The sequence below is a fragment of the Sorex fumeus genome, unplaced genomic scaffold (assembly GCF_029834395.1).
Source record: "Sorex fumeus unplaced genomic scaffold, SorFum_2.1 ptg000048l, whole genome shotgun sequence".
Taxonomy (NCBI): domain Eukaryota; kingdom Metazoa; phylum Chordata; class Mammalia; order Eulipotyphla; family Soricidae; genus Sorex; species Sorex fumeus.
In genome coordinates, this window is record NW_026606105.1 from 9537501 (window position 1) to 9557066 (window position 19566).

The window sequence follows — 19566 nt, forward strand, 5'->3', positions numbered from 1 at the left end:
ACGTGACCAGCCCATCTGATTTTTGACACCTTGGCAAACGAGACAGCGTCCCTGCCTGATTCTTGATTGTCAATGGATGTCGGAACTCCGGATTCTTTCTTTCATTTGAGTGAAATGTGATATTACAAGCATAGCTCTTTCAATTCCTCTCAGTACCACAGGTTGAAACCTTATTGACTTTTTTGCACTATTTGGTGTGGGCTAGGGTCACCCTGAGTACTGTTGGGCCCAAGCACGACCACATGCATTGCTGGGACCAGCCTTGTATTATCAGGCTGGCACAGCTGGGCAGATGACACCAAGAGTGTGAACCCTGACCTTCTGGGTACTGTGTGGGTAGTTCAAACAAACAAACCAACCAACCAACCAACCAACCAACCAATCACTCCGCAGGGTTATACCTGGGGGAGGGTGCTGTGCAGCCCTGTAGGTTAATTTGCACGCCTCTTTCATCCTTGGGTCAGGGATGTGGGGTGATATTTCTTGCAGATTTTAGGACTCATTTGGTTTGTCCTCCTTGTCAATAAGTTCCTCTACTGCCCTCCCTGAAATTCTCTGACAAATCAGTGAAGTAGGGAGGCTGAGATTTTCTGCACCCTCAAGGTGTCTGCTGGGAGTACCCCGCAAGCACAACTTTGCAAATATGAAATTATCATCCATTGCAGTTTGCCTTTGAATGCTGCTTTTTCTTCTCTGGTTTTGCTCTAATGTTGCTCACTTTTCACTAGATGCATTTTGAAATGTCCAGATTGACTCAGTGTTGTTTGTAGAAGAGATATTATTCCCAAACTGCTCTGCTCTGAGCAGAAAACAGACATGTCCTTTGCCTACCAGACAGTGGAGCCTTCTTTACTTCTGGTAACTCACTGACTAAAAGTGATTTTTAAGAACTGCAGAGTCTGAGCAAACCCATCCCCAGTGTAAAGCAATGGTTCCTCTTTGCTCTCATTGTGCCTCATGGTTTTCAGATTCTTCCATATTTTGCCACGTACTTGCTGATGTGATGTATTCAATATGCCAAAAACAGTAACAATAAGTCTCACAATTTGTTGTGAGACGTTACTAGTGCCCACTCGAGCAAATCGATGAACAACAGGAGGACAGTGCTACAGTGCTACAGTGCTCCTTGCTGACTTTAGCAAACCAGTTGACATTCCTTGACGCACCTTTGTCTTGAAATTTTCTCCTTTTTCATATCTGGGATTGTCCCTGCTTGAAATGCCTCTGCCTCTTGGTAGCCTGGCTGACTTACTTTCCATGAAAGTGATTTTACTAGACTTAATTTACTAAACTTTTACTAAGACAGCAACTTTACTTTTAGGAGATTGAAATTCTCGACTGGAATCCCCCTCGTATAGATGCACGTGTGTGTGTGTGTGTGTGTGTGTGTGTGTGTGTTTAAAAACTGGTCATCTTTCCCCATTTTTATTGAGGTGCCATAGTTTATAATACTGTTACTGATACTTTTTTGTGTACATCATTCCAACACCGCGCTCACCACCACCATCTGTATCCCTTCACCAATGTACCAAGGGCCTTTGGTACATCCCCCCAGTTCCGTAGACCAGCTCTCCATTTCTGTTGACTTAGGCCGTTTGTTGCCCCCTTTATTATTATTTTTTAAAATCCCACTTGTGAGAGATCATTCTGTGTATGTCCTTCTTCTGGCTGACTTCAATAAGTATGGATACCCTATAATTTCATACAGTGGCAAACTGGTGATTTCATCTTCTTTTTCTTTTTTAAAATAGCTGAGCTGCATACTTTATATATTCCTTACTTTCTTTATCCAGTTATCTGTTCTGGGACATGTGAGTTGTTTCCAGATCTTGTCTGTTGTGAATAGTGCTGAAATGAACTTAGGAGTGGAAATGTCTTCTTGAAACCGTCTTTTGGGGTCTTGTCATAGATACCGAGAAATGGAATTTCTGGGAGCTCAATTTTAGTTTCATTTAGAATTCTTTTACAATTTCATTTAGAATTCATGTGGAAGCTCAATTTCAGTTTCTTTTAGAATTCTCCAAAGTGTTTTCCACAAAGATTGAACCAGTTGACATTCCTGCCAGCTGTGGATGAGGGTTCCTTTCCCCCTATGTCCATGCCAACACTGGCTGTATTTGTTCTTTTGTGTGTGTGTTAATCTCAACTGGTGGTGGTGGTGGTGGGGGGGGTGATATCTCACTGTTGTTGTGATTTGTATTACCACAATGATAAGTGATGGAGAGCATTTAAAATATATAATTGTTTAATCACTTGTTTGTTTGTTACTGTATCTTTTAAGAGGGCACCTTAATTTGGATAAGCTACTAATTAGAATTCCTTTTGAACCAAAAAAAGGAGGATGGAAGGGCTTGATAGTTAAATTATCATTGTATTGTAAATTGTTTTGTATTGATCATCCCCAATTACTTAACTCCCAGTCCTCTTGCTCATGGTCCTGGGTATTAGAATGCCAGTATGAAATTAAGAAGATCAAGTTAGACCTTCAGAGATGCCTCAGGTATCAGGAAGAAAGTTGTCCCTAATTGTCTGAAAATATATCAGGCTAAGATTTATATACATGTACATATTGAATAGCTAAGTAGATATGTTTGAAAAGGAATCCTTTGTTTCAGTTATTTTTTAACTAAAAAATATTTTGATCTTTCCATGGATTTGTTTCTTAGTTTATCCTATGATAATTAGGGCTGTCTTTTCAAATTGCTGTTAAGTTCATAATAAAACAGCTATTATAAGACTTTGATCTGTAAACAGTAAATATCACATTTGGATAATATGGCATTTGGCTTTTTATTTCCCTACTGTTTTCTACTCAGAGGCATCTTTATAGCTGCCCCAAATATGGTTCTCCTCCCACCCATAGGGGTAATCATACCTAACTACTCATAGTTTTCTTTCTAAGCACCCGTGTGATTAAGTATAGCAAGAAGATGATATAAATATTTGCCTCGTAATGTTAGTATAAAGAAGTATATAATTATATATAAATATATAAAATATATATTATAAATATAATTACCTACCAATTATATTTATATTATAAATATAATTACCTACCAAGTGATATAAGGTAGAAGACAAAACGCTCATCAAGTCATTCTAATGAGCTTCAAAGCATTTACTGTTCGTGATTGTAAATGATGCCTCGTATGAAGGATTTGAGACAGAGAAACACATTAATCTGCTCCTTGATTTTCTGTTTGCCTCAGTAAGCATCAGATCCCTGATTCCAGAAGACAGCCAGTCATGCACATGTCATGAACTTGGGGAGCTGATACCTTGACCCCTGTGAAGCACCCCTGGAAGCTGTTGCCGTTCTTTCCATCAGTGCTGGGTGTTGGGATCGGGAGTTCCCTAGCCCTGGGAGGCGCGGAGAGACCAGATAGACACAATTCCTGCAGGAGTAAAAACGGGGTTTATTTAGACCAGCATGCTGGGGCTCCACAGCATACCCCAAAAATGGGCAGTGGCTGAGAGCCCCGAACTTCTTCAAAGGGGATCTTATATAGGCCTTCACTGGCCGTTACAGCAAAGCCCGTGCATTTCATAGCCAATAGATTTGTAACAACATATACTTTCTTAACCAATCCATTTAAAAGTACCTCACTCCTTAGCCTATAGATTCAAAGATCAGCATTTACGCACATCGATTGTCAGCACAAGCAAGGTTATAGCCGGAATCATTAAGCCTTAGGTAATCTCCCTTGACCATCCTCGTTTTGAGTTACCCAAGTCTGCAGGGTGCTTTAGTGAGACAATACATTCCAGGAAAGGGCAATTTCCCCCAACCACCCGCATCCTGAGTTATCCTTTACCCAAATCTGCAGGGTGCTTTACTGAGACAATACATTTCAGGGACAGTAAATACACCTGAATCCTGTCACACTTGGTTTAGAAAGAAGTTATGCCCTGTTCACTTTCCAAGTCCCCTCTCCCCCAGGTGCAAAGCAGCCAAGCAGTTTTACAGAAAGCAATGTTGCAAGTTAGCTAAAGTACACAAAAAATTGATGCCCTAATATGGATTCTTTCACTGGGCATGGATGCGTCTGTGCTCACCCTGCCTTCTGGCTCCAAAACAAAACAAAAATAGTTTATAGGGGCCAGAACGATAGTACAGTGGATAGGGCATTTGCCTTGTACCTGGCCAACCCGGGTTTGATCCCCAGCATCCCGTATGGTCCCCCAAGCACCACCAGGAATGGTTCCTGAGTGCAGAGCCAGGAGTAACCCCTGAGCTGGGTGTGACACCCCTCCCTCCATCCCTGCAGAAAAAGCCAGAAAGAAAGAAAGAAAGAAAGAAAGAAAGAAAGAAAGAAGGAAAGAAAGAAGTGGTTGTGGGCTCTGGGAGAGAAAAGCAGCCCTTGCTATGGCATTTAGCCCACACTATAGCAAGGCCTTAGCACGCAGATGAAATAAACAGTTTTTAAAAAATAGTTTACAGGTGGCACCGCTGTGCCAGCGCATAGAATCATGTGTCAACCTGTCCACATTTCACACACACAAAATTCATTATACAGTGGCTCTCCATAGCCACAGGTTCTGAATCTGAAATTCAAGCACCCACAGATGTTACATAGGCATTGCGTAGTACCTAAGGTGCTGAACATGGAGTTTTCCCCTTTGTCATTATTCCCTTAATGATACCAGATAGCAGCTACTTGTAAAGCATTTACAGGGTATCCAGCATTTTAAGTAATATCTAAAGATGGTTAGTGGAGGGTGTGGTAATAGAGCACTGCATCCATGAAACTCTGGCGTTAACAGTACTGTAAATCACGATGCCTCAAAAAAAAGTGGGCAAGACAGAAATAAGGATGGAAGGAAAAAATATCTAGGAGGATGTGCTTAGGTTATATGCAAACATGGCACCAGTTTATATAAGGAAGTTGAACAGTTGCAGATTTTGGTCCCCTCTGAAGTTTGCAATTGACCTGTGACTCTGAGAGGTGACCGTGGCTCCATGCATGTGTACATTGGTCCATTTATACACATTGTGTGTGTGTGTGTACAAGTGACTGCTTGTACAACCAGTGACCCTGAATCAAAGACATAGCAAGGTAGGTCAACGTGAGCAGTTCTTGGTAGAAGGCGAAGGGAACGAAAGACTGCAGGTCTGTGTTAAGCTCGGCGTGTCTATCCAGCAAACTTGGAAAACATTTCTGGCATGTTATTGTTGTCTCTTTATGTCCTTTAAGGAAACGGACTTGCATCTCTGAGCAGTGGGAGGCATCACCCACTGCTCTGTTTGCTCTTCGAACTGCCCCTCCCCCCCCCTTACTCCCCAGCACTTCCTGGAAAAGAGTTCATCCTCCATGGATCCTGAATTTTCAGGAACCAAGAAGAAAAGGTGGAAGGAAGGAAGGAAGGAAAGAAGAAAGTGAGTCAGAGAACTTCTGTCTGTGCATCTGAGTCAGTTCAGCGTGGAAAAAAAAAACACCCCAAAAAAACCAAAAAAAAAAACCTGAAACCAACCATGTGCAGAGATCTGCCTGGAAAAACTGCTGTATGGAAAGACTGCAGCTTCTGGCCGAGGACGGCAGCTGAGTGGATTTTGTGGCCTCTCAGAGATGGTCAGTCACACTAATAGCGCTCCCGCGACGTCACAGAAATCTTGATTCTCGCCCATCTCCTCTCATGCTCCCCACAAGCCCAGCCCACCTGCTTTCCATAAAGGACCTTTGCACAGAGGCCTGAGGGAGCACGGAGACTGGGAGCTAAGCTCGTGTTCTCCAGAGTGCGTCGAACCAGGTGGCCCTGGGAAGGAGCTGCCGTTGGCTCAGGGCGAACTGTGAACAGCACCCAGCTCCTGCCAGCTACTCAGACATGTGGGACCGCTGGAAAGAAAGACACCCCTGGATGGGGGGAAGGTGGAGTTCAATCTTATATTCGGTGTTATGTTGGGAGGATGGGGCAGGGTCCTGGAAAACATCTGTGTTGTGGTTGCGTGGACATGCAGTGTGGTGGCCGCGGCTGTGTTATGTAAAGTCACACAAGGGGGATCCGTTTTCTTTGTTTTCGTTCGTTTGTTTTTGGGGCCACAGCTGGCAGTGCTCAGGGCTTACTCCTGGCCTTGTGCTCAAGGATCACTCCTGGCTCTGCGCTCAGGGATGCCGAGGATTGAACCCAGGTCGGCCCCGTTCAAGGCAAGCATCCTACCTACTGTACGGTCCTGGATCAGTTTACTTTACAGTAGGGGGGAACAGAACCTCCAGAAACCAAAGAGTGTGGTGGAAACTGCACCAAAGCCTGTCATTTCAACTCTCTTTTCATGAGCACACATTCTCTGAGAAATGTCTCCATCTGACTGACCTATTTTCAAAGTTTGATGGTTTCTTTCTGTCTTTTTTCATTTTTTCAGAAGAAAGGGGAAAAAAAGGCACTTGGGAGAATTGGAACTCAAATGAATTCCCTTAAACAGGGAAGATGCTTTCTGTGGACTTTTTCGTGTTGCTCAGATTATGGCAGCAATGTCTTTTTGAGTCAATATTGATTGTGTTGAAGAGTTTAAAGGTAGCCCAGCCTGGGCTGTGTCAAATGTTTTGTGACTTCATGATTCAGTGTTCATTAAAAATTGTGGAATTTCTGTCTGGCAAAATAATGATGCTTTCCCTCTGCTGACAAGTTCTACCTCTGCAAGTGTGAGGGTCAGCCTGCACTTCTGCCCACTCAGGTGGCTCTGAGGAGCAGATGTATAAGGATGAGATACTCCCCAAAGAAGTACAAGAAGGACCCCGAGACCGGGCAGGCTACCCCAGGCAGCTGACTCATACACATACCTGCCCTGCTTACTCAAGCAGGCTGCCCTGATGAGCTCATTTTTGTAAACTTAAGTTCCAGAGAATGTCAAGGACCTCTGATTAGAACTTAGTGGTATTTAAACATGGGCCAAAAATAATCACCAGGGAATTACTATAAGGGACACCATTGCGAAAGTGAGTTCAGGTGATTGAAAATCATTTGGCAAAATGTACTGGAGGTAGGCTGGCTTACTTGTGTGAAAAACACAGAAGTTATCACTACCGACAGAGTCCTTACATGAAGGTATGATTTCTCGCACGTTCTAGCTGTTTTACCCAGATGGAAGGGAAGGAACATGGGCTCAGGCATATTCTTTTGATTTTTGAGTTTCCTTTTTCACTTCTGGGGTCTCAGTCAGGTTATCCAGCCTCTGGATGCCTCCATTTCCTCTTTTTGGAGGTATTAATAGCAACTCCAGACTCGTGTCATAAAAAGGGTTGACATAGATGCATGCCATTGTCAAGTCTTGTCCATACAAGGCCTTTGGGGAAGCACTGGCTTCTCACTCCATTATTCTTGCTCCTGGATTTTATTTATTTATTTATTTGCTTTTTGGGTCATACCCAGCGATGCACAGGGCTTACTCTTGACTTTTGCACTCAGGAATTACTCCTGGTGGTGCTCAGGGGGACCATATGGGATGCTGGGAATTGAACCTGGGTGGCCGCATGCAATGCAAATGCCCTACCTGTTGTGCTATCACTCCAGCCCTGCTCCTGGATTTTATTTGTTTATTTGTTTTTGTTTCCTTCTGAGCCTTGAGTGTCTCTTTTATTTGAGGCAGAAAGAGTCTTCTTCTTCTTCTTCTTCTTCTTCTTCTTCTTCTTCTTCTTCTTCTTCTTCTTCTTCTTCTTCTTCTTCTTCTTCTTCTTCTTTTTAGTTTACTTAGATTTTTATTTTATGCTGAGCTTATTCCCGGGCCATAAGTTTTTCCTTCTTCAGTTTCTTCTGTGATATCTTCTTCTTCTGTGCAACTTCCTCTTCAGGTTTAGGAACAATCTATTCTTTTTCAGGAAGAATCATCTCAATGTGGCAGGGAGAGCTCATGTAGGGGTTAATTCACCCATGAGCCCTGTAAGTTCTGCGGTACATCTTGGGTGCTTTGTTCACCTGCATATGCTAAATGACCAGAGAATCTACATCTAAACCCTTGAGTTCAGCCTTGCTTTCTGCATTTTTAAGCATGTGCAGTAAAAATTTAGCACTCTAAATTTAAAATTTAGCACAGGCCAATGACCCTGTGCCCGGCCCCACTGTTTGGCTTAGGTGCACCTGCCAGCGCCATCGTTGTAACGCCAGAAGGGCACACACTGCTTCTGCAGTGACATCCTTCAGGTACTTAGTGGCCTTTCTGATATGCATGCCCTTGATGGCCTGAGCCATTTCCCGAGTGTTCTTGAAGTGCACGCAAAGGTTCGAGCCCCAGGACTTGCATGATTTTGTCGGGTTCTTGGGGTCCAGCGAGTAGACCTCTGACGGCCACTCATGGAAGAGAAAGGGTCTTCTTAAAGTATGCACATCTGGATTCTACTAACAGAGTTCTCTCCAATGGAGTCCTTAGCTCTACAATCAATACCCCCTCCTCAGCTGGGCACTCGATCAGTACCCACTTTCCCACTTTGGATTGTCTCACTTAGTGCGTCTGTGCAGGCATTTCCTGGCAGAGCCCCTTCAGGGTCATTGCCTCCAGCTTGAGCAATTCCTGAGGTTCAGGGTACCTTTGTGAGAGGCAGAGTGGGGGGACTGACTCTCTAAGGCAGTAATCTGTTTCTCTGGCAAAGAGCCTAATGGCATTGTCTCTGCAAGTAAATCCTGTTTATTGACTATGATCAAAATGAGCATTTCCCTAAATTGTCATGTCTTTGCGGAGTTTTCCCTACCATTATGGGCTGTAAATGTGACACCATCCTATACTTCTACTTGTTTTCGCTCATGGAAAAGAAATCCCATTGTAAATAATGCCATGGCTTTGACAGATGATTTTACTGCTTCAGAAGACAGGGTGAGTGGTACGAAGCTGTGGTACTGGGCTTGCCCCACTGGCCCTGCAATGGGGCTGCCCCCCAGTTTGACTCCTGGCATTGCATAGGGGCTCCCAAGCACCATACCAGAAAGTCACTCCTGAGTATAGAGCCTGGAGTAGGCCCTGGGGACCGTGGGGTGTGACTCTAACCACTGAAACCTGCCTGCTGCCCAGATAATAAAAATAAGACAGACTCAGTTCTGGAGCCTGACTCTCTGCTGTTGTGGTCCACAGCGTGTGTAGACTTGAGAATGGGTGTATGATGCGATTGGCCATGGGGCCCATCCTATGTGAAAGGCACTTGCTGAGAGGGAGCAGAAAGGGGGGCGGGTTGACCTTTGACAGTCCCCCCCACCCCACCCCTTTATCCCAAGGTGAGGCTGACTCACTCTTCCTCTCCATCCCTGTTGTCTACTATTGATGTTTTCTGTCTCTGCCAATTCTAGGCTCCCCCTGACTTAGGTCATCTTCACCCTAGAGAAAGAAGAAAAACTGGTCTTGACTAATCGAAATATGAAAACAGAAATGCCACCACTTGAAACACAAACAATGTATGTTTTGTTGACTGGATGAATATGTCTGCTTGGACTAGCTGCCAGGAGCATTTCCAAATATTTTGGGCCTATTTAAGTAAAAGCCATGAATAATTTCAGACTGGCACTCCCTTTTGTTTCTCCCTCTCTTTGTCTTTCTCTCTCTCTCTCTCTTGATTTGCATTAGCAGCTAATATGGTGAAGTCTTAAGAAACAGATCCTCACAATTAGGCATGGTTGTCTCTGGGAGTAAGTAGGCCCAGGAGCAGGTCCAGGCTCCTGGACTCCTCCTTATAAACCATTCTGAATGCTTGCCTGTTCCTAAGTGGATGCATGGATTGCTTCTCTTGTGGTGGGAGTGGGGCACACCCACCGGTGCTATGGGTTTACTCCTGTCTCTGTGCTCAGGGATCACTCTTGGTGGGGCTCACTCTTGGTGGGGCTCAGGGGACCACATGGGGGTACCAGAGATCGAACCTGTTGTCAGTTGCTTGCAAGGCAAATGCCCAACCTGCTGTTCTATCCCTTCATATCACCCTCCTTTAAAAAAAATCTTTATTTAGTAGACTCAGCTCAGTTTAAACCCGTTGAGTGCCTTGTGCCAGATATTCTGGTCATTTGGGCTCAAGAATGTTAAGAAACAACCATTGCATACGTGTCTGTGGTTTAGATGGAATAACAGAACTTCTCAAAGGCACAGTTAAATAGTTTGATGCTGGATTGCAAAAACAGCCCCACCCTGGATCAGTCTAAGTGTACCCACAGACCTGTGACTGGGTAAGGAAGCCCGAGGCAGATATGCTTGGGGGAAGACCGTTTGACCACCAGAAGGGATGGAGTCAGGAAGTTTGGGACAAAACGGAGGCATCTTGTGAGGATGAGCAACAGCGTCAGCCAGGAAGGGAGAGACAGTTGCCACGTGGTTTTAGTCATCCACCCAACAGGAATAACTAAAGCAAACTCAATGGCAAGAAACAACGGAACCAACTCTTAGGATCAGTGAGAACCACATTGGTTACTAGAGGAGAAGGGGTGAGGGTGGGGGAGAGAGTGGAGGCTCTCTGCAGAGCAGGTGGAATACGGGGTGGGGGGCACTATCAACTACAGAAAGTGAACCCCCCAAATATATATAGATATACTTAATATAGAGGTATATAATACCTTAATATACTATATATTATACATATAAATACATAATATGTATATAACATAAATATATTTACGTATGCTTATAAATATACTTGTGTATACATATATGTATATATTTCTATGTTTTTCTATATGTATGTATTTTTGGTATATATATATGTATATATTTGTTTTTGGGGGGCCATTCCTGACAGTGTACAGAGCTCTGTGTTCAGGAGTCACTCCTGGCAGTGCTCAGGGCATCTTATGGGATATTGGCTATCGAACCCAGGTCAGCCACATTTAAAGCAAGTGACTCATCCACTGTACTATTGCTTCAGCTTCTGTACTTTGATATTATTGTAAAACAATGGCAAATCATTTGGAAATTGTACATAGGAGGCTTTGAGAGAGGCAGTGTAAAAATAATAGGTGTAAAAAAAAAGTGTAAAAAAAAAAGCACCTATCTTACCAGATTTTTTTTCTTTTGAGCCATACCTGAAAATGCTTAGGACTTATTCCTGGCTCTGTGCTCAGGATTCATTCCTGGTGGGCTTGGGAGACCATATGGAGTGCTGGGGGTCAAACCCAGGTCTGCTGCATTCAAGGCAAGAACCCTGCCTGATTATCTGATTATCTGACTATCATCCTCCTCCTCCTCTTCCTCCCCCTCCCCCTCCCCTCCTCCCCTCCCCTCCCCCTCCCCCCCCTCCTCCTCTTTCTCCTCTTTCTCCTCCTCCTTCTTCTTTCTAACCAATATAACAGTGGTTTATAAGAGTGTAAGTATGTTTTGGGGGGACAATTATCTTTAATTTGTATTTTATGGTAGATATGATGCAACAGAATTCTAATGATTATACTTTTGGACTTAGTAGAAAAAGAAATGCCATCTTTTCAGTTTGTTCCATGTAGAAGGTCCCAGGTGAGCTGTGCTCTTTTGAGAGAGAGAGGGAACCAGTAGTGAGTTTCCTTTTGCTGCTTTCTCTCTGGACACGAGTGCCCCTGGGTGCAGAGCAGCCCAAAGGCACCCCTGGACCCATGTCACAAAATGGCTAGAGCTGGTTTCCCCTGGCCCAGGGCTGCCAGCTCCCAGGGCCCCACTTGGTAGCCTTTCTGGAGCACTCAGAGCAACGTCACCTTATCATCTGGGGCCCTTTCCTGGAGTTAAAGACCAGCTGGGCATTTCTCTCTGGCCCCCAGTCCTTAGTTTCTGAAATGGGCCTGAGCCTATTTGCGTCAGGCTCTCAGACTATTCAGTGGTTAATGAGGCCACTCTCCCCTCAAAGAACAAAGCCGAACCACTCTGCATTTCATCAGAGTGAGCCAAGTAATTTTGATTTTAGAAGCACTGAATTCTATCATTAAAATAAAAGTGCACATTTCCTGCTCTCTTCTCCTTTGTCTTATTCAAGAGAAAATTTAGTGACATTTGTGCTGAAGTTGTTTTTTTTTTTTTTTTGGCTTAATTTTATGAGTTTGTGATTTCCACACCACTAAAAATAGCTGCAGTATGTAAGATGGGATGTGGATTTTGTTCCCACTAGCTAGTAGGGAGATGCTTTGTTGGAGATTTAAACGTGTTTGAGGGGCCCGAGGCATAGGGTACATGCCTTGCACATAGCTCACCGGGGTTCAGTCCCCGGCATCTCGTATAGTCCCCTGAGCACTGCTGGGAGTGACTACTGAGTGAAGAGCCAGGAGTAATCCCTGAGCACACGTGGGTGCAGCCCCCCAAAAGTGTTAGATTTGTGCAGAAAGGAACAAGCATGAGTTTGAAGAAAGCATAATCTGGAGAGACCCCTGAGCACAGAATGAGGAGCACCTACAAGCACTGTCTGGTCTGGTTAAAAAAAAAAGAAGAACAAACAAAAGGGATAATGTATGAACTCAGTGAATACAAAGCAAAATTATTTCAAATGAAAATTACTGATCCTATAGATTCAGCTTTTGCTTTTAATGAATCTCATTTAAAAGCTGTCTTTACACCCCAGCAGAGTATTGGTGTTTTATTTTTTTTGTTGTTGTTTTTGCGTCTAAGAATGAAGCAGAAAACACTCAATTTTTTTGAAGGTAATGAACCAGCTGTTCACACCTCTAAAACAGTTAATTAATATTTACTTTTTGAAACAAATATTTCAGTGTCTGAAACTGGTTTTTATCTTTCTTGCCTGATTAGAACACTTCTTTCTACCTAACTACAAACTCCCTTTTTTTTTTTTGGGTTGAGATATTAGCTTCTCCTTTACCTCCAGACATCCAAGTACATTTGTGGTCAAAATATTTTTGCAGAACTTTTCCTTCCTGGCCTTAGATGGGTTCTCCCTCATCTGCAGCCCAACCTCGATCCTCTGTGTTTAATTTGTTTTAGCTTCTTCTGCCCTTTCACTTGATCTCTCCCATGAACTTGGCAAAGAAAGCTTGATTATCATGTACTATACCAAATCAGAAATATAAACCCTTAAAAGCTACCATTTCTGAGAATTTCTTGACCCAATTTTCTTTTTTTTTTTTTTTTGAGAAGACAGAATTGACTTTCTTTCCCTCCTGACTTCTTCAGAAATCTCATATGAACTGGTATTCGCATCTGCTAGTACCTTTGACTGTTACAATATTCCTCTCAAAACACAGAGTGCCATCTTTTGAAACAAATATTTTTTTTCTGCAAGAGTTAGTTACTCTGATGAACTACCATCTGGACCATTTAATAGAAAAGTAAAAAAAAAATTTTTTTTTTGAGAGCACCATTTAGCACTCAAATGAGCTGCCGCAATTTTCTTTGTCCCTTCGTTTAAAGGAGGCATTCCTTGGAGTATCGGGAAGATGGACAACAGTAGTGCTGGGGGAAATTGCCTATTCTTATGGGTCCATCTCAGATTGGAGGTATAATCCAAATAGCAACTGAGGGGGCCAGAGAACAGCAGGTCAGGTGCTTGCCTGCCTTGCGGCCCACCCTGGTCAAACCCAGGCACCATATGTAGTCCTCTGAACCCTGCCAGGTGTGATCCCTCAATCCAGTCAGGAATAAGTTCTGAACACTGCTGGTTGTGTCCCCAAACAAAGAAATGAAGGTGAGCAAGTGAGATTGAGGCTGGAGAGATAGTACAGCTGATAAGGTGCTTGCCTTGCAGGTGCCTGATCTGGATTTAATCCCTGGCATCCCATATGATCCCATGAATACCCTCAGGAGTAATTCTTGAGTGCCTAGCCAGGAGTTACCCTGAGCATCCCTGACTATGACCCAAAAAAACTTAGAAAAGAAAAGTAAAAGCACTGAATGGTAAGCTAAAGAAAAATTAGCGGCACCCAGAGTGATCCCTGAGCACTGCTGGGTGTGGTCCCCAAATGGCAGAGTGACTGATGAACCTATTCTCTGGGGTAATATAAAAGGTGAGGGCTATGGTTTCTTTCTTCTTCCTTCTTTCTATTTTTTTTAATTTTATTGATTCACTGTGAAATATACTTACAAGTTTGAATTACAATCACACAATGATCAAACACCCATGCCTCCACCAGTGTACATTCCCCACCACCAATATCCCCAGGATACCCTCCCTCCCCCACCCTCCCCCTGCCTCCATGACAGACAATATTCCCCGTACTCTCTCTACTTTTGGGTATTATGGTTTGCAATGCAGATACTGAGAGGTTATCATGTTTGGTCCTTTGTCTAATTTCAGCACACATCTCCCATCCCCACTGATTTCTCCAACCATCATTTTCTTAGTGATCTCTATTCTAGCTGTTCCCTCCCTGTCCACTCATGAGACAGGTGGCCAGCTATGAAGCAATCTTCCTGACCCTTCTATTTACTGTCCTTGGGTGTCAGTCTCATGTTATGTTATTTCATACTCCACAAATGAGCGGAGTCATTCTGTGTCTTTCCCTCTCTGTCTGACTCATTTCACATAGCATGATACTCTCCATGTCTATCCACTTATAAGCAAATTTCATGACTTCATCTCTCCTGACAGCTGCATAGTATTCCATTGTGTGTGTATATGTGTTGGTCACATCCAGGGGTGGAGCCTGGATCTCCTGCCTGTTTGCTCTCTGCCCACTCCAGACTGGTTGCAGTGAGTTTGTGTTTGATTCAGAAGAAGGCGAAGGACAGGAGTCTCAGGGTCTTGGCTGGTCTTCCCGTACACCAGGTGACAATCCTGAGTCAGCTGACTACCTTCTCCTAGGGCCATAGCGCCTGCCAAGGTGACACTTTAAGAGGTCTAGTTTGGGCAAGTTGAGGAAAGCCTTACTGGCTCCTTGGAAAGGCAGCTGGCAAGACCACAGGGGATGTCCCTTGAGCAGGGGGACTGGGGGCACGGGGAACGGGGTGGGATTTAGGCCACCTGGGTGCATTTTATCCCTATTCTGCTGGGAAGTCTGGCCGCCTCCCTTTCTCTGGAAAAGTGCCCTTTGCTTACTTTTTTGTTTGAAAGCAGCTGGGAAAAGGCTATTTTTTGCTCTGAGTCAGTGCTTAGCTTTTGAAGAAGCTGCTTCGTGAGTCATTTACTGTCATCCCTCTGGTTTCGCTCAGCATGATAAGGTTACTTAAATGTGCATGTGCTTCTATTTAATTTTCATTGATCGATCCTTGGTTCCCAAGACCGTGGGATGCCAGAGGTAGCGCTGTACACCCTGGTCCATATTTTTAGGTGGTTCTGAACCATGGAATGCACCCCATTGGCTCACCGCTGCCGTGACTCACTCTCCCAGCAGTGACTTTGGGTTCTTCTAGCGGCCCATCTTGTTTTTCACCCCTGCATCTCCCAGACCCCTGTTTATGCTGTTACTGGATTTGCCCTGCATTGGCAATCTTTACCATCTTCTTCCCTGGAATGATATGACTGCTCTAGTCTAACATACTTGTGCGCATTGAATATACTTAATCTTCTGGTCTTTCTTATATAGTTAGTTGGAGTTTTGCATGAAATTGTGGTTGTGTAGCTCGTATCGCAATATTGCATAGCATTTAAACTGATCACTTTCTTTAGTGGGTGCTTTCTAAGGACATTGTTTAAGAGCTTCAGATGTGCATCATTTTCCAACAATTTTACCAACTAGGGTTGCTTTTTTTTTTTCACGTTGTGACTGTGGACATTGACATAGGTTAAATAACTTTTCAAAGTCATATATGAACTAGTTGATAGAATCAGATGCTTCGAGTCAAAGGAAGTCTGGTATGGGGTCTACTTTTTATACTACTTCCTTTACATTATGATGACTTTGCAAATACTTTTAATAAGGAGTGATATATATATATATTATTTCTTTTCTATTTTTTATTTTTTGCTATCATTTTAGTTTTTGGCTCCTCTCAGATCTCTTTTAATCAGAAACAGTATGCCCTGCATTGATTCTTTGATTTTCTTTCCTTGAAAAATCTTCATTAGGTCCAGAGAGATAGTACAGTGGGTAGGGTACTTGCCTTGCATGCGGCCGACCTGGTTTCAAGGCAGTCGATCCCAGCATCCCACGTGGGCCCTCAAGTCTTGTCAGGAATAATTTCTGAGCACAGGGTCAAGAGTAACCCCTGAACATTGCTGGATGTGGCCCCCAAACAAGAAAATCTTCACTAGCTTTTGGTTCACAGTCTGGGAAATTTTGCTCTACTCTTGACTTTTTATTCGTTGATGTTTTAGTTTATGTTCGAGGAGGGAGAAAGGAAGTAAGGTGGAGGAAGGAGGGAGCGAGGGGAATGAAAGGGGTCAGACATGGAGAAGGAATAAAGAACAACGTTTTCTTTCAGAGATGCTGGGGGTCACTGCTAACAGCCATCCTGGTGATGCTCTCTTGGCAGCGTGGACCTCACTGTGCTCAAGCCAGGTGGTGTTCCGGAGTCTTGGGTGCCAGGTACTGAGCCCAGGGCCTGACCACAATGCAAAGCGTGTGCTCTACCACTTGAGCCTTCTCCCCACCCTCAGTGACCCCCTATTTTGGAGTTTTGTGAGGGGTACACTTATTAGTGCTAGGGACTAATTCTTCACTTTTCACAGGAATGATCCCTGGTGGTGCGTGTGTGGGGGGTGGGTCCATCTATGGTGCCGGAGATGGGACCGAGGTTAGACATGAGCAGGACCACACCTTAGCCCCTTTAGTACCTTGCTGCCCCCTCTATGGCACTTGTGAGTGCTGAGTTGCCTGTTTTCTCAGTTCCTCCTTCCCAAGGTCTCACCTTGGCTTTGTCTTGAGCCTTAGTGACTTTCCTTCCTCATCAGGAGACCCTGACATGCTGTTGGCACACGGGCACTGGCACATACTCCTGCAGGGCTGTCAGAAGCAGTAGGGCCCATGCGACCATGGCCCAGGCTCCCAGTCCGCTCACCTCCCTGCCCACTGGGCCTAGCTTCACTCAGAGGAAGCTCAGCCACGAGCCCCACGTCAGCCACACTGCTGGACTGGTTTCTGGGGTCCTTTGCCCGGTGCAGGCGTGGAAGGCGTAGGGCTGGGCAGGGCAGGGCAGGAAGCTCTCATGGTGCTCCTCCCTCTCACACTCACATTCTACCTCCCTCCTCCCCAGGACATCCTTCTTGTTGCCCCCTCATTCCTCAGCATCCCTCAGTCTCTCTAGCTAGACTCTTTCCTCCAGCCCCACCTGCTGAGCGTGGGGGGAGAGGGGTGAAATAGGGGCTTTGGGGGGTTCTTTGCCCCCTGTAGGAAATCCCCCTGCTGCTCTGGAGTGTTTCTGGGGCACTCCAGGCTGACAGGCCTTGACTGCTCTTTTTTTTGGGGGGGGGTCACACCTGGTGATGAATAGGGGTTACTCCTGGCTCATGCACTCAGGAATTACTCCTGATGGTGCTCAGGGAACCATATGGGATGCTGGGAATCGAACCCGGGTCAGCCACGTGCAAGACAGATGTCCTATCCACTGTACTATCTCTCCAACCTCGCCTTGTCTGCTCTTGACTTCGCCCTTGCTAAGTTTAATGTTTCTTTGTTCCAGTAGGTCAGTAATGACTTATTCAATTTTCACTTCTTAAAAGACTGTGGACATGTTTTGTTTGGTTTTTGGATTTGGGGCCATACTGGGCAGTGCTCAGGGCTTCTTACTCCTGGCTCTGCGCTCAGAGGTCACTCCTGCCAGGCTCTAGGGACCATATGGGGTGCCAGAGATTGAACCGGGGTCAGTGGTGTGCAAGGCAAACTCACTACCCACTGTGCTACCTCGCCAGCCCCCATACTGTGGACATTTCTTCCTGCCCCCTCTTCTCCTTTTCTCCATATTCTGCGGAATTTTTACTGTTTGTTTCTGGGCCACACCTGGTGGTGCTCAGGGCACTGTCCTGGCTCTGGCCCAGGGTGGACTCTGGAATCTAGATATGCAGTGCTGGGTATTGAAGCGGGCTAACGATATGCCAGGGAAGTACCTTGCCTGCTGTTATTAATGGTTCGGCTTCAGAATTACATTCTAGTCATTGCAGTTTGGAAAGAAAACTGATGAGGTATACCCATGAGCTCTGTTCGGAGCAGCCTGACACCTGGCTGCTCTGGGCTTCATTTTCTCCTTTTCTGCAACCGCTCAGAAAAAAAAAAATCGGAAAAGTCTTCGCTTCGCTTCACCTTTTCCCTAACTGGCGCTTCCCTGCAGGGAACCTTTTCTTTGTTTCCTCTCCTGGTTGGCATTGCAAACACGGCAGGGTCTCTGAACTCATCTGAAACTCTTGCTTTCTCTTCATGTGTTCCTTAGAAGGATGGAGCGTCAGTTCCAGGAACGGACTCCAGGGAAACCTGGGTCTGTCGGGCTTTTTCCTGTTAGCAGGATTCTCTGAAAACCTTCAGTCTCGCAATGAGGTACAGATGAGCGGTCTCGGGGATGGGAATAATCCTGGAAGAAATACCAGCCTTGATGTTTCTCCCCTTAGTGTATTAAAGGCTGTTCAGGGGCCTCTGGGCCTTCCTGGAAATGCCAGTCTCATGCTCTGCGTGTTTGAGAGTCCGTCTGGCCCTCGGATGACTCAACTGAGCTGAACGAACCATCAGCAGTGTGCTCTAACGGTGTGGTTTCAAGGACTCCCATGTTCTCATCTCATGGCAGAGGTCTGGTTGGAATGGCTCAGGCCCCACACAGGGGGTAAGGAGTGCTTTCTATTGGGGATAAAGGCACACTGGAAGACGGTGTTGGAGCCGGCAAGAAAAGGTGGACCACCATGAAATCATCCCCCAAGCCCCAGTTCTGTGACTTGCCCTGGGCATTAACTTGACAAGCCGGTTGGCATTAGATGTAGAGGCATGCTTGCGAAACCTCTGAGAGATTGCAGTGTTGGTGAGAAGGGCCGATGAGATCGATGATATGGATGTCTGCAGAGGATGTGAATCTGGTGGGATGCTCGGTTAAAAATAACAAGATGACATTTCTGAGAGATAGATGTAAAATCTTATTTGGGAGTTTAAAAAAAATCAATGATAATGACAGGAGAAAGAAAATCTGCTGGCACTTGTTCAGGTAGAGAAAAGACAACTTAGGTTTTGCCTGATGAAAAGCTCAATATCAGCTACTAAATGTATCAGGACCATTGCAAGGTTGCATTAGTGGAACCCTAAGTATCGATCCCAGGAAGCGATCCCTTCCCATCTGTGGCCAGCACTTGGAGTCTTGGGTTTGCTGGAGTATGTGCCTTTTATTAATTAGAACAATTAGCAGTTTGCCATAGACGTGCAGTTAGCCAGGGGCCTGAGGGTCTGGTAGAAGCATCTCTGGAGAACCCATTGGTGAAACTGTGTATATATGGGGGGAGAAAAGTCCCAGCTTCTACCTATGAGCTGTAAGATTTTGGGTAAGTTACTCCCTGTGCCTCAGTAGCTTTCTTTTTCTTCCTTTCCTTTTTTTTTTTTTTTTGTGGGCTAGGGGTGGGGGGAGGGGAGCGTGTGGAGAAGGTGGTAAGAGTGCGGTTTGTGCCACAACCAGCTATGCTCAGGTCATAGTTATAGTGTCCTGACCGTGCTCAGGACTGTGGTGCCAGGGACCAAACCCAGGTCAGTCGCATGCAAGATTTCCCAATTTCTTTAGCGCTGCCCATTTCTTCTGGGCCTCAGTAGTGTTCTATGTGGATGGGGGAGGGGACAGCCTTTCTGGGTTTTTTTTTTTGA

The 19566-nt window shown here is 45.0% G+C and overlaps 1 protein-coding gene and 1 pseudogene across 9 annotated transcripts in view; one reads left to right on the forward strand and one right to left on the reverse strand.

The window, feature by feature from the left end:
- The window catches only part of DGKI (diacylglycerol kinase iota), a 512024-nt gene that overhangs the window by 60849 nt on the left and 431609 nt on the right, over window positions 1-19566 (forward strand). The window lies entirely within an intron of this gene.
- LOC130032313 (60S ribosomal protein L17-like) lies at window positions 7708-8260 on the reverse strand (annotated as a pseudogene).